We start from the raw sequence: 14,405 nt of genomic DNA, 5'->3' as shown, positions 1-14,405 counted from the left end.
TGTTAATCTATTATCATATTTGAAGATGTGTCAAATCGGTGTATCTGATGGGGGCCGCACGTTACATGATGCAACATAACATGTCAACGCACAAACTGACATTTTTATATTTTGGATCTAGATAAATGCTTGGATCTCCAATGAACATTTGCTGAAATTGCAAGATCTGCATTGTTTGATAAAGGCTCATGAATTGTTCTATATTGTCTTCACAGTAAATCAATGTATGATGCATGTACTGTACACAAATATGTGGTCCATATGCTTGAATATGAGAATAACAACAAGTGAAAAAAAGAAATGATATTAATACCCAGATGAATGCTTGCAGATAGATTGCAAGACAGACCCTGAAAGGAAGCAAATTCAAAGAGGGAGAAGAAGATGTCAGAGTGACCAACACATGCCAAGTTTGACGTTCACATTCCTCTTTGAGCACATGGAGGATGAATAACGAATTTATCAAATTCTGTCAGATTTGATGGGAGCGTAAGGAACCAGGGGCTCCTGGGATCATCTTTGATTCAAATATTTCCACTGTTAAATCATCAACGCCCTAATTCATTGTGAAGCCAAGTGAGCACCAGGACTACGACATGGCTTTAAACTCTACGAAATATTTAGCTGTTGTCTCCTGTGAAACACCGAAAAACATTTGCACGGCAAGAATGAGCCATTTGACATCAGTCAACAGTTTGGACTAATTGGATTCACTGACAGAAATGGCCATATATTGCTGACTTTTCTTTTTTCTGTGCCTTGTGTCTAACCCCTGAGCATAAGTAAGAAATATGCCACAGCTGTCACTGTTACTGCGAGGTGATAAATGTAGCATGTTGGTCTCACATTAGCACACACCCCCCTGTCTCCTTTATCCTGCTCAGAGAGATCACTACAGTGTGTCTGGTGTACCTTTCTCTCCACGGCACTGTCAGCTCTGGTAATTGACTCTTGCAGTCTCCGCTGAGCCGTCCACTACATGGCCTCTCAGGCTCCACACCCAATTACAGGCTGTTGCTCTCTGGCGGGCTAAGGTGGATGGCTAGGGGGGGAAGCGCAGTTGGGGTGGTGGAGTGTAGTATTATTAGTCTTGGATTAGTCTTGCACACAAAAACTAGATTTTTTTTAACTTTTAACTGAAGCATGGTTGCATTAAAGCAAGCGCTCCTACTACACTCATTGAATCAGTTACTCCAAACTTCACTTTCATGAGTGCTGCCAAGACTGACAGAAGAGGAGGGGGAAAAGCCACATTATTCAGAGAATCTTTTCAGTTAAAATCAGTTGTCTTTAGGTGACTTCATATCATTTGAATACCTACAGTATATGCTCTAATTAAGTGTTCTCCTCGTATTTTGTTAGAAACTATTTACCAGCCTCCAAAACACAAATTTGCCTTAAGTTTTTCTTGATAAGCTAAGCAAACTACTGTCCATAATTTACATAGATTGTGACTGGTTTAAAATATCAGGTTATTTCAACCTATATGCAGATAATGTAAAGGAGAGTTATGCAAAGGAACTAAATGCACTACTTGATACCTTTAGCCTATCACAGCATGTACAGGGACCAATCCACTCTCTTGGTCATATCCTGGACCTCTTCATCACAAATGGTCTCAGTATCTCTACAACTGTCAAGGACTTGGCCTTGTCTGATACTACTGTCTGTTCTTTGATGTGTCTGTGCTTCCACATACTCAGAAAAGATCTATAACAGTAAAAGGAGAATAAAAAACGAACACACGGGTGCTCTCTTTGAGCAAGCACGTTTTAGGACCTCAAGCCAACTGTCAGACTCTGTAGATGATTTGTTGAATAATTTGTATTCAAATCCATTAAATATTATGGATGACATTGCTCCAATAAAAGATTCCTGAAAGAAAATCCAACTGAAAAGAGAGTGTAGGAGGACTCAAAGACAATGGCGCAAATACTAACTCCAGATCCACTATGAAATCCAGAAAATGACGCTCATGTTACAGGTACCAGGATTGGTGCCAAATAGCCAGATAATAGTTTCTGCAAACAGGACACATAAATGACACAGGGCAATTTCAGCGTCTGTTCATTTCGCCTCGCTCAGCAGAATCTCCATTTATTTACCATACTCAAAACATATGGTGCAGAACATATGGTAAAACACATTTTAACAGTATTGGACAATATCAAAATATTATGAATGAAATGTTCGCTAAGCCAAAAACAAAACTCTCGATGGACGTGACTGGAATAAATACCAACTGTTCTCACATGCTTTTTGCTTACTGATACTTTTAGCTGACGTAAAACATTTTTCCTTTTTTTGTTGTTTTATTGTATTCTTTGATGAGTTTTGTATCTGCTCACTTGTAAAGAACATTGAATGAATTTTACTACATAAATAAATAGATGTGTAACTCAAAATTAATTCGACATACAGGCACTCCATCAGTGACTTACCCCCGTAAAACTTTTAACTTCAGAATGCCACACTATTGACTAAGATCTCAGGATATGCAGAATCTAACTGTTACACCCAGGCTACATTGTTGACATGTCAGTTTAATCAATTAGCTGACTCACTGTTGTACAAGCTGAACATGAAGGCAGCAGCAGTATCTGTCCTGCTCAATTTGTCTGCTCTGTAAGGCGACAGATTAGGTTGAAGTTTTGTTCACGGTTAAGCCTACACCACACAGAGAGAGGTGTTTCTTCATGGCCACCAGGCACTACTCAAACAGCCAATGATAGAGCACCATTGGTCAGCGGCAGCCTGTCAAAGATAATAACCCTCAGCGGGTTAGCTGAGTTTGCCAGAGGGAATACCTGAGCAGTAGTCTTTATATTTTGTATGAGAGTGTCTCACTAATGGTAACTCCTTCTCCTCAGCCTAAAACATTGACAACATTGTACACGCCAAAGTAATCGCTAAGATCTAGGAACATGGCAACATAATTACAGAAATGTTCAACAGGCCAGAAAAAAGGGGTCAGATGATCAGACAGATCAAGAATGAGCATATTCAGTATCTGAGTAATCATCCCTCAATACCCAGAAGAACAGTGCTCATACCAAACTGTTATGGTATGTAAACTCTGGTGGATCAATTTAGGTAATAACTTCAATATTTTGCTTACCTGAGAGTTGTTTGCAGATCTTTTTTAGCCATGTTGCTCCCAGAGTTCAGTACTTTTTTTATTACTGAGAAGGATGATGGCTAAAGCTACGGACCTCACAGCACTCTATCACAGTAAATCAAAGAAAGGTAACGCTGCACAGCAATAGTTTTGGTATGGCAACATAGATATAACTCCATATAAGTCCAAGTATAGCCCTTGTCAGTTTATATTAAAAACTGAGGAGATGTTAACATTCACTGTGGGTGGTATATTTAAAAGATGAAGAAGAAGAAGAGAGAGAGAGAGAGAGGGAGAGAGAGAGCAATGTTTTTAGTTTTGTAGTTGTCAGGCCTAATGGTCCATCTAAGACTTGCAAAAACCAATTAGCCTGGCTGACCTTAGAGATGGTGTGTCAGCCTGTCAATCTCGAGGAGAGAGGGGTGAGAGGCAACTCTTATCTCAGCCTGACAGCAAAGGGGGCAGATGAGTAGATGAGGATGATGGAGGGACCGATGGGGAGAAGTTATTGATGGCAGAGCTAGGCAGAGTGGAAGGGTCAATTAGGAAAACCACTGGCACCGACCCCTGAAAGCAAGAAAAAGATCTAATAAGGACTATTGTATCAGCATGTAAGGAAGAAAATCCCTATTATCTTCCACAGTAGCCATTATCATTCACTGGACAAAAATTCTTGAAAATTTCTATTATTACCACCATCTTAGCACAGCGTGCAAATTTTACATGACCTTCAGATTTCTAGCCTGAACACTGGGTTATGAAAGGCTCAAGATGATAAGCTACATAAGTACTTTTTGTAAATCTGTTTTTTAACAGACCTATGTGTCATTTCATAATCCACAAGTAAAAATAAAAGTCCTTCAAGGGGTCTTTCATTCAGGTAGTAGTTTTGCACAATTTGAATGATTCAAAGAGTCCCTCTTTGGTTTCAACAACCTTGTTTCCACACACTATTCTATGTATTGTACAGTATTGCATGGCAGCAGGTGTTAAGGTAAAACAATTCTAAATTGGCAAGCAGATTTGTATTTGCAGCTTCCTTGCCTATCTCCTCCTAGTTGTCATTGGTGTCAAGGTCTGTGGTATAGATATGTGCCAAGAAACATGACTGCAGCTGCAGGCGTATGTATTGGCATGCTTCCCTTTGTTTAAACAATAAGTCTATATTAAGTCACTCACATTTTTGTTTAGCATGGTAGACTCAAGCCCTTGTTATTGCCAATGAGACACCCAAAACAACCCATATTCGTATCCTCATATTTCTGCACCACATATAAACTGTCCACTGCAGAGGCTATTATCACTAAAAAAGAAAACAGTCACTTCTGCCAAGCTTGTTTCTCTACATGCTGGCATTGATCAAGTTCTGGATTTTACAGAGAATATTTTGGACTACTTTGCTCATATGTAAATGAGCTACATAATTATTAAAATCTGGGTGACATTTTATTTAGAAAACTTTTGAAAGAAAGTTCTCAAAGGGACAAATTGTGGATATATTATTTAGACCAATTGCATGTCTAGGTAGTTTACCTCGAAACTGCAGATGAAGTCATTATTATGGGTGTGACTAATACTGATACATGAAGTACTTTGTGTTTTCTCCAGGATTATATTCTTGCAGGCCAATAAAAGCCCCTGAGACACTTGTACTATGATAGTTCCTATACTTAGTATTTAGTGGGTGACACTAAGGGCCCCATTACAATAGAAACGGAAATATTGACTCAATCAGCAAGTCATTACATAAGTCTAACGCGAACCATTCTTCTTACAGCTCAGTGAAGGACACGTTGCTTCAGTCACTCCTCCTCCCGTGTTCTCCCAGGTGCAGCCTATCCCTGCGGGCCCCATGAATACTTTTTTATTCCTCAATCATGGCTCTTGTCAAAGCTAAGACGGATCAATGTTAAGACTAGGTCAAGGAAGAGTCATCTTCTCTGTAGTTGTTGTTAGCACATGATTTATCGCTGTTGTTGTGCTCTTCCTGGTTCTGGTGCGATGTGTGCCATCATGACTAAATCATGAACACCAAACCAGCAGTGCAGGTCACTGTCATTAATACGCTGTCGCTGCCTGTCTCAGTTACATACCAAGGACACTCTGGAGAAGAGACAGTGGCAGTTCATGTGCAATACTTGTGAAAAGGTCAAGACAATATAGATATACTGCTGTACTTTACCTTAACCACCCTCGGAAACCCCAAAACCCACCGCCATTTTCCTCTTTCTGACATTTCTTTAACACATCATGTGTGATGAATGTCTCCATCACAAATAGCAACCAAATGGAAGCTTAAAATTGTGATATTTCATCAAAAACACTTTTCTCTTACATGTTTTAAAATTGCCAGAGCAGAGAGAAGAGGACAGTAGAGGTTGCAAATATGTTAATAGTTCAATATATATAGCACGTGGAGCCTAATGTTTTTCCCGATGTCGGTAACACTTGTTCACACTTGGAAAAATGTTCCAATTCCAATTAAAAAGAAAATTCTCAAAGAAATTCAGTTTTTTTTTTCAGTGAAAAACGAGACCAGAGTTAAATGTGACAGGAGCAGATAATGCCCCGGATCTGCTTGGAATTCAAAGGGTTAAAAGTGAAAATATCTCATAAATTGTGGTTTTGTAAGGCCCAGTGTAAGCTATTGGCCTCCGTTCTCCTCATGGCCATGCTGTACTGATTAATGTCCAGGCTGAACTCTGAGACTCTGCCCTTGTTCGTCCCTCGAGCTCAAAGTCATTAAAACTGGTGGCACACCAAATTACCCTAAACACTATAGGACACTTAATATATTGACTACGGTTGTAAGCATTTTAACTATAAGCCTAAAATAATCTGAATTTAAGATGAAGATTATTGATTTTGTCTTTAAAAGGTAGGGGTTGTGGCTGATAAATAACAAAGTAAGTGCAGGACAGGAGCATCTTTTAAATGTGTCAGTAGGGGGCAAAATTGGTCCAGCATCTCAGAGTCAATGACCTCACAACAGGTGGGAGAAATATCCAACGTGTGTGGAGAGTGTACAGAGAACTTCACAGAGGAAGAAAATTGACAGCAAGCACTGAGAGGTTCCAAATTTTACAGAGATGTAAGTTTGTCTTCCGTCAACAACATCGCCTCCACATTCTGGGTGAGATATTTACTGTCTCATTTTTATTTTGTATGTCCAAAATTTTGTTTGATAATATCACCTCATCGCTTTGTTTATACCTGGTGCCTGGCACCGTGGCGTGAACCTCCACAGATGGCGCGTGAGCTACAAGCACACACAGAAGGCATTGCTGCTCAACACACTGTTCGTTAAATTATTCTCCAAAACGCTAGAGGGCGTACAAACAAGATGTACTGTCAAGAAGCAAGAAGACAACAAGTGTTATTGGCAGAACACCATAAACCAACCTCCACAATGCAGAGGAGGAATTGTAATTAAATGTAAACTCATATATCATATTCATGGAGTACTTTATTGCCTTTATACAAACCCTAGGCGAGCGTCTAGTTACAAAAATTCAGAGATGCAACGACCAAGCACTGTGACAACTTGCAGAGCCTTTGTGCTCAACGCACAAGTCCTGTCATTTTCTGGCATGCACACCTCGCTTCACTACAGCAAGCCGTAAACCTAGCTTGACTTTTGTATTTTGCTGTCAGTAAGCTTTCAGTCAGAATCCATGTATGTGTTCATAGAAGAAATTGTTTGCTTATACCAATATGATATCAAAAGAAGAGAGTCATTGTAAAGAATGAAATTGACGAGGACAGAACAAACAATGAAAAAAAGTAACCACGATTTTGCAAGTATGGACCAACCAGCCCAGAGCTTGGCCCTCTCAATTGATCCATGCTTCTTTTTTTTGCTATCAGGCTAATGCCTGATATTAGGTTAATGATGTTTGGTGCTGTGTTAAACATCTGGTTATCCCTGGTTGAACTTATAATTGGAAATGTAAATGAAAAGTGCTGACACCTTCATCCCTCTTTACCATTTCTGCATTTGTGGAACACTGGAGAGTGAGCAGCCATATCCTAGCAGACAGCATTTTGGTGTATGAGCTCCTCTGACACCCGAAAAACTTTTAGCATATCTTCACATGCACTACTGTATAGCTCACATTGGCATCTACAGGTTGAAGAGTTCAGAGCTGCTGGAGTTGTTTACCCCTAAGAGACCCAATAATGCAAGGCAAAAAACAACAGCAGCAAGTCTTTTGCCACTGAACCAACCGCCTGTAGTAATGCAGTGTGACTTTATTTATAACATGAATAAATAAAGGAAAACACATATGAATCCTCAAAGCACGAGTTGTCAAATGCTGTCACTGAAGCAAATATAAAATCAAAAGCTTGAACTGAGTAACTCGGTTCAAACTTTTTGCCAACTGAATTCCTGCCCCCAGGCTGTTTATTGCTCTGGGTTATGGGCCGCCTCAACACTAACTGGAGACCAATTCACTGCATTTTAAAGACAAAGATTCACTGCTCAGAAAGCATTTGTTGATAGTACAACCTCATAATCAGCTTGCAAGGATGAACACACTGCAAATGGGTAACATCTGATTTCATCCACGATGAATGCATTGTAGGTCCTTTAATTTGCCAAATGATGTGTCACACCTTGCTGCAGTGTCTCTTTTACTGTTGGATCAGGTTATTGCTGCAGCTTGTAGAAGAGGGTCAAAGGAGACATCTGGAGGCGGAAGAATTGGCATTTTTCACCAGCCACATTAGCTTACTCAAAATGATGAACCAGCACTATCCAGGACCTCATAAAGATGAAGAGGCCTTCTCAGTTTGCTTTCTGTGACTCTATAGAGTACGATAAAACGTTCTGGAGAGTTATTATCAGTGTCTTTAATATTGACAGAGTGAATATTTTTGACACAGTGAATACAAGCATACTTCATTATTTTAGATACATTTCTCCATAGAGTATAATTTGGAAGTCCTACCGCTGAAGGTTAAACAGTGCCTGCCAATTCTATTTTGGACTTTTGTCAAAGCCTCTTCTTTGTTGTGCTTGTTCAGTGGTTGTGTCATAACCCATGTGTGTAACTATGCATTTCTTGTTGCCTTGGACTGTTTGTTTTGCCCTGGTTGCTTTTGGGAGTATGGTCTTCAGGGTGGATACGATTCTGTCTTATTGTGTGGATGGATGTTGCAACATACTTTTTTCCTTCCCGGGTAGCGATTCCGATACCTTAACTTCACCTTAACTATCGACCTATTACGATACCAATCCGATACCAGTGTGTTAAAAAGATATACTTCACCACTACCCCGAAAAATGATTTCAACAATAGATTTATTGTTCACAATGTAGCATTATCAGGGACTGTAGTATTAGTTTGTAGTACTGTAGTAATAGTTTGCAGATGTGCAGTACCGATTGGGCAGAATGTACACATCAGCAAATTACATATTGTGTTTTGTTTGTGTAGTATAAATGAGCAGATAAATTATGTGATAATGGACAGGTGCATAGACTTGCATACTAACTGCAACCTGATCCAGCTCTTTAGGCTGTATCTGAGGCATTTCTGATATACTAATATTGGTGTTGAAAAAGCACAGGAAAGCGGTGTTTTTTGAAGATCCTCTTGATATTCTTAGACACGCCAGCCATGTGCAATATGTTCCAGTGTCTATTTTGCTGTTTACTATATTGGACAAGCATCAAGTCAAACATCCTCAACACAAGGACATAAATTCATGCTTAAGTTTCACATCAATACATAATAAACCTAATTCATGTGACTTTGAAGTTGAAACAGAAGTAATCTTTGGTTTAGTACTATTACCCAAATGACTACATAGAGAGCGAGTGATGGGATGACTTCCCAGCAATAGCACTACCACATTAGGATTTACTGCAGATCTTTTTTAATCCACATTATATCATCTTGATATCCCTTGCTTTTAACCACCTTGTTAGAGTCACAATCCTAGAGGATTAACATGACAGACAAAATAATGACACTGCAGTCATCTGGAGAGCTAATTTGCGGGCTGCAAATTTGCCCCAGGGGCAAAACATTCGATGGCCTTGTCATTGAAGAAAAGTTCACCAAAGATTAAAGTGCCCATTTCCTTCTTGTATTCTCAAAATGAATCTGCTGCATGGACAGGATAGCCGAAAATATTAACCCAAATATAAACCCCACACAAAATGCTACGTACTATCCGTATTAATTAAGTCCAATTCTGTCTACCATATAACAACTCAGATTGTCATGATGCAAATCCCATATAAGAATGATTTATATTTTTGACTGCGCTTTACAATTTACAATTAGAAGGGGGAAAAAAACAAATATACTGTACTCACAGCATAACAACATACCCACAACATACTGAAGGTTTGCACTGTTTTTGCATGCCACCTTTGATCCAGTTCAATGAATTAAAGCACTTTGTAACCAAAGACAGCACAGGTGTAGGAGACGAGGAGAGTAAAGAGTGGAAACAGGTGGAGAAAGCGTACAGTAAACACTAACATGAAGTGTCTAAATATTGTGTTGGCCCACCAAGAGCCTCCAGAACAGATTCAATGCATCTTAGCATAGATTCTCCAATTCTCTGAAAGTCTATTGGAAGAATGTGCAATGATGGCATTTTGATGATGGTGGTGGAGCGCATAGAACAACGTGTACTATGGGTAGAAAATTCCCAATAGGTGTTCAATCGGGTTGAAATGTGATGAAAGCCATAGTATACAATTATTACATATATTGTACCAATCAAACCATTTAGTCCGCAATGGAAGCATCTGGATTTGTTTCTCAACTTTCCACTTTCTCCAAAGTTTTCACCCGTCAACAACCCAGTACGTTCGGTAAAAAAACCTTCATTATTTCATAAATCACAACAAAATATTTTTGGACTAATAATGAAGGATACATTTCTTTACTTTCCTTCAATATCAGCACAACCTGTTAGTGTGACCTGCCCTCTTGTGGCCACTATGCCTGAACAATTTGAAAGTTTGATTAATTCAGATGTCCAGACTCAGTACATAACACAGATTTGAACTTCCAAGCACTACTTAAGAACTGAAAACTATTAATGGCCTTTTCTAAATATGTGATCATAAATCTTGAGCGAATTACTTCAGTGCCCACATGGCTTGATTGTGGGCAGAGCGTATTACAGTGCCATAAGGAGGTCACAACAGGCCAGAGATAATGCATTTTTTTGAAGGGCCCTGGTGCACTCAAGTTATTATTAATTATAAAGAACACACACTGCACACACTATTATGCATATATATATTTACCAACAATGTCTTGGATTTTACAGTCGAATTAGTTACTTGGGCTATTGTATTGTGAAAATAGAGAGGTGCGGGAGAAAACTATCAGGACTAACTCATATCGTATTTTCTCGTCACATGATCACAGGCATTAATGCAACTGCACTGCTTGCATTGTCTATATTCACGGCCCTTCTGTGGATCCCTGCTCCAACAGGATAGTCCAAATATCCTGTGCTTAAGGGCTGCTGTCAAAATGCATATGATCACAATTCAGCTTGATAATCCAGATCAGCGGGGAAAAGGTAATTGAGGATTAGCTGTGGCTACTTCCAGTAGACTGTTGTACAACTGGTTCTGCCTCTCCCACCAAGGATATCCCTGAAGGGTCCTTAATGGTTTTGTATTCTCTATTACAGACATTAATAGAGAATATATCAGGTGCAATGTCTGGCGGACGAATGAGGGGGGAGTTTTTATCCACCTGTGTGTGCCAGGACAATTTAGGCATTAGCCAGCAGTGTTGGGTCACTTGAAAAATGCAATCAATTAGTCATTATTACTCATCTTTAAAAAAAAAGTAATTAGTAATTAGTGCTTAGGCAACTCGGTAAAAAAGCAATTGATTGGGTGTAGAAGCATAAGTTCTGTTGTCATGTTGAAGCAATTGGGACTACACTACCTGCTAAGTAAAACCAGGCGATTCCTGAACGCTGGTCTCATTAAGGCTGGAGACAAGGCCGGGATGGGATTCGAGAAAGGTCATTGCACGTGTTTGAATATGTGGTGGGTGTATTGTGTGATCACATGCATGTCATCACTTGTATATTGTTAACCTTTATCACGGTTGGCCTAAAGCTTAAAGGAAATGGCATGCTCTATGTTCAGGTTGGTATTTTCTTTTTCATGGTCCATGCTTGTATGTCAAGTGTTTTTCTTCCTTGTCCTTATTTGTGTCCTAAATAAATATATCTGGTCCGCTGTTATTTAGCAGGTTTCAATTGTCTCTATAATGTAGAGTAGCGAGGAAGCTTCCCAGAGGAGCTTGAAGGGGGGATACACAAGATCATCCTACATGGACGCCTTTTTGCTGGACCCCTTTATTGAACTTTTGTTTAGTGATTGGATGCAGAATCTAATTTGAACAGAATCAGTACAAGCCCCCGCAGTCAAGATTAATGAAACACAACAGTTATGATATAGCCTGTAATTAAATGCGAGGCTACCAAACACATCTAAAATGTTATGAGACATTTCCATCATAATCTGGATTCTTAACTAAGTAAATGGTTGATAAGTCTGAGTATGTGACCTAGTCTTGGCTAGCTATGGCTTGGATTTTATTTTACCTCCTTTGTACATCAATGTGGACAAAGGTGTTTGTCCAAAGAGTGAAACATGTGTGTAGCTTCTGACAGTGCTAACAAAATAAGACCAGCCAAGCTCCCAACATGCCAGCTTCTTACACATTTTATCCGTGCTGGTGTTATGCTGTCTGTCTTTGGATGGATTGACTGCCAAGTTATTCGAGTTGCTGCATAAAAAAGACGTTTATTAACTTAGTTATTTAAGTTATTGCCTCTATACAATTCCATCAAGACCATTTTTTTATATGACAGTTGGGTAAATATCTGAAGGCCATGCACTTCTTCTTTCAATATATGCCAACGAGGCAAGAGGACTCTCTTTAATTCTACGGTCTGCCAATTTCCACTTGGAGGGCACAGATGAATTGAGAATCCCTGTGTGTGGATGGAGTGTGAGTACACAGTGCAGAAAGCTGCTTCCAAACCCTCTAATGCTTTGTATGACATCATTGCAGTGAGATGTCATAACACTGTAGTAGGCTTGTCATCTTGGACAAACTCTGATTTTGTAATGGTTATCACTCAAATCCTGTTTGAAACTTCAGGGAGTGGATCCAACATTATGTGTTGTATTTCATGCAATGTAATGCAGTATCTTTGCAACAATACCGCTATTTTTTAATCTTAATAGTCAGTTTTCGTTAAGATCTGACAGAAGGTTGTTGATTGGATGGCATTGTGGATACACCAATAACAAGTGTTGAAATTCAGACTGCAGGTTTGTTACACTTGACAACAAATACGGGTAAAGTAAAATGGATGATTTTGCAAACACAATTTTTCGGCCTTCTTATTGCATCATAGAAATCCATCCAGACACATTTTCTCTGCCTATAACCTTTGATTTAAATAGCAAATGCTGCACATTAGTGAAGAATAATATCTGCAAAGATAAGTCATGCTGATATGAATCACCACTAAGTGAGTCAAGTCAAATATAAGTTGGCAATAATAATAATAAACAAGCAACCCAGATGAATCAGAATCTGAATCTGAAAACATTTCTGTGTTAAGATGGCATGCTGGGAAAAAGAAGGGCCAACAGACACCATCAGAAGTTTTAAAAAAGGTTTTCGCAATGTTTTCAATCACTCACCCTCTCGAGTGCATTTGTATTGTCTAAGCTGATTTACCACATTTTCGTTCTGTACTTAGTGAAACATAATACTCACAGGCAGTGATTCAATTCACACATATCTTCTACTTTTTTGTTGTGAAAATGGAAACTACATCTATAACAATCGGTCAATTCCCTAGGCTTCCCAATGAGCCTTGCAGTGTCACAATGTGATTATAGAGCTATGGTGGGCAGGGAAAAGAAAACAAATGTTTGTTAGCAGAGTAGTTCGCATTTTTTTTCAGTTTTCTGATTTGGCTTTGCATAACCTGTCAGAGAAATAAGATATATGCATTATAATATTAGTTCCGAATAGCGCCTCCCATCTTAATATTTTAGGAAGCCATGGGGAACCTTTGCATAATTCAGCAGCCTCGCAGTTGGCTTGGAAGTAAAATATGCAACCTTTGTCTGTGAACTGTCCTAACAGAGAAATCCCTGTCTATTGATTGAAAAAAATGTAATATATCAAAGGGGAGTGAGTGCATACAGTATAAAGTCACGGAGCACAGTACAGAACAAAAGCTGAATGGGTAGACAGTAATTACATGATTTAAAAAAATATATATTCATCATTCAATCATGATGTGATAAGACAACACAAGCCCTTCAAATTTGTCAGTATTGTTCCTCTGAGCTCCGACCATGGTCCACTGCTTTTTCTATGTACAACTTCAGAGCTTTAATTAGCTAGGAAAGCAATGCATGAAACAAACGGCAATCTCATCGTGCATGAAGCTATAATGACATAGGTTCCTACAAAGTCCAGCAAGTTTATTCGGAAATTAGGGAAAGTATTACTTATTTTAAAATGTAAAAGCTCTAAAAACTATACGTAATTAGCAACTATCCACCTTTTTTAGCCAACCAGATGCTCCTCATTAGCCTCATCCCAACACGACAGATGTAGCCAAATTTCATTTAGTTTCCCCAGCTGCTTTCTTAATTCTGAAGTCTTTTGCCTCCCCTGTCCCCTCCTACCCTATCTCTCACTAATTACTCATGCAGTTAATACATGGACAGCTACGTTTATCATATATGGGCCTTAATTTGTATCTTTTCTTTAAAATCTTTGTTTGGGATCAGTGGTATTTTAAATGTCCCAAGTCCTTTTTGTTGTACCTTTTGGTAAAGCTCTTCAAACCTGTCTACTTGGAGTCATGCACCATCCTTGAGAACATCACCTTTCATTTTTCAAAGTCTCCAAGGTACAACCTGGCACATTACTATTCGGTGGCTACGTCTCTGCCTTAACCAAATCAAGAAGTGATCAAATCCCTCCTAAACTGAGAACGAAGAAGGGTATAGGAGGCTGACAGCTAGTATGAGGAGGCCTTGTTGAAATCTCCCTGTGAAGAGAGATAAAAGGAGAAAGTAAAGTGTTGGACGCTCTTCGGGTTAATTGCATTTGACATCCATCCTTGCCTTGTATGCTTCTCCTCTAAGGTTGCACTCTGTAAGACAGGACAATGTGTGGGATTGGGTGCAGATGAACAGAGAGAATCCGTGTGTCAGAGAAAGGGTATTGTAAGGATACATAGGTTTCACTTT

The sequence above is a fragment of the Anarhichas minor genome, unplaced genomic scaffold (assembly GCF_050575085.1).
Source record: "Anarhichas minor isolate MPS153535 unplaced genomic scaffold, ASM5057508v1 ptg000004l, whole genome shotgun sequence".
NCBI classification, from domain to species: Eukaryota; Metazoa; Chordata; class Actinopteri; order Perciformes; family Anarhichadidae; genus Anarhichas; species Anarhichas minor.
This window is presented reverse-complemented; position numbering follows the sequence as displayed.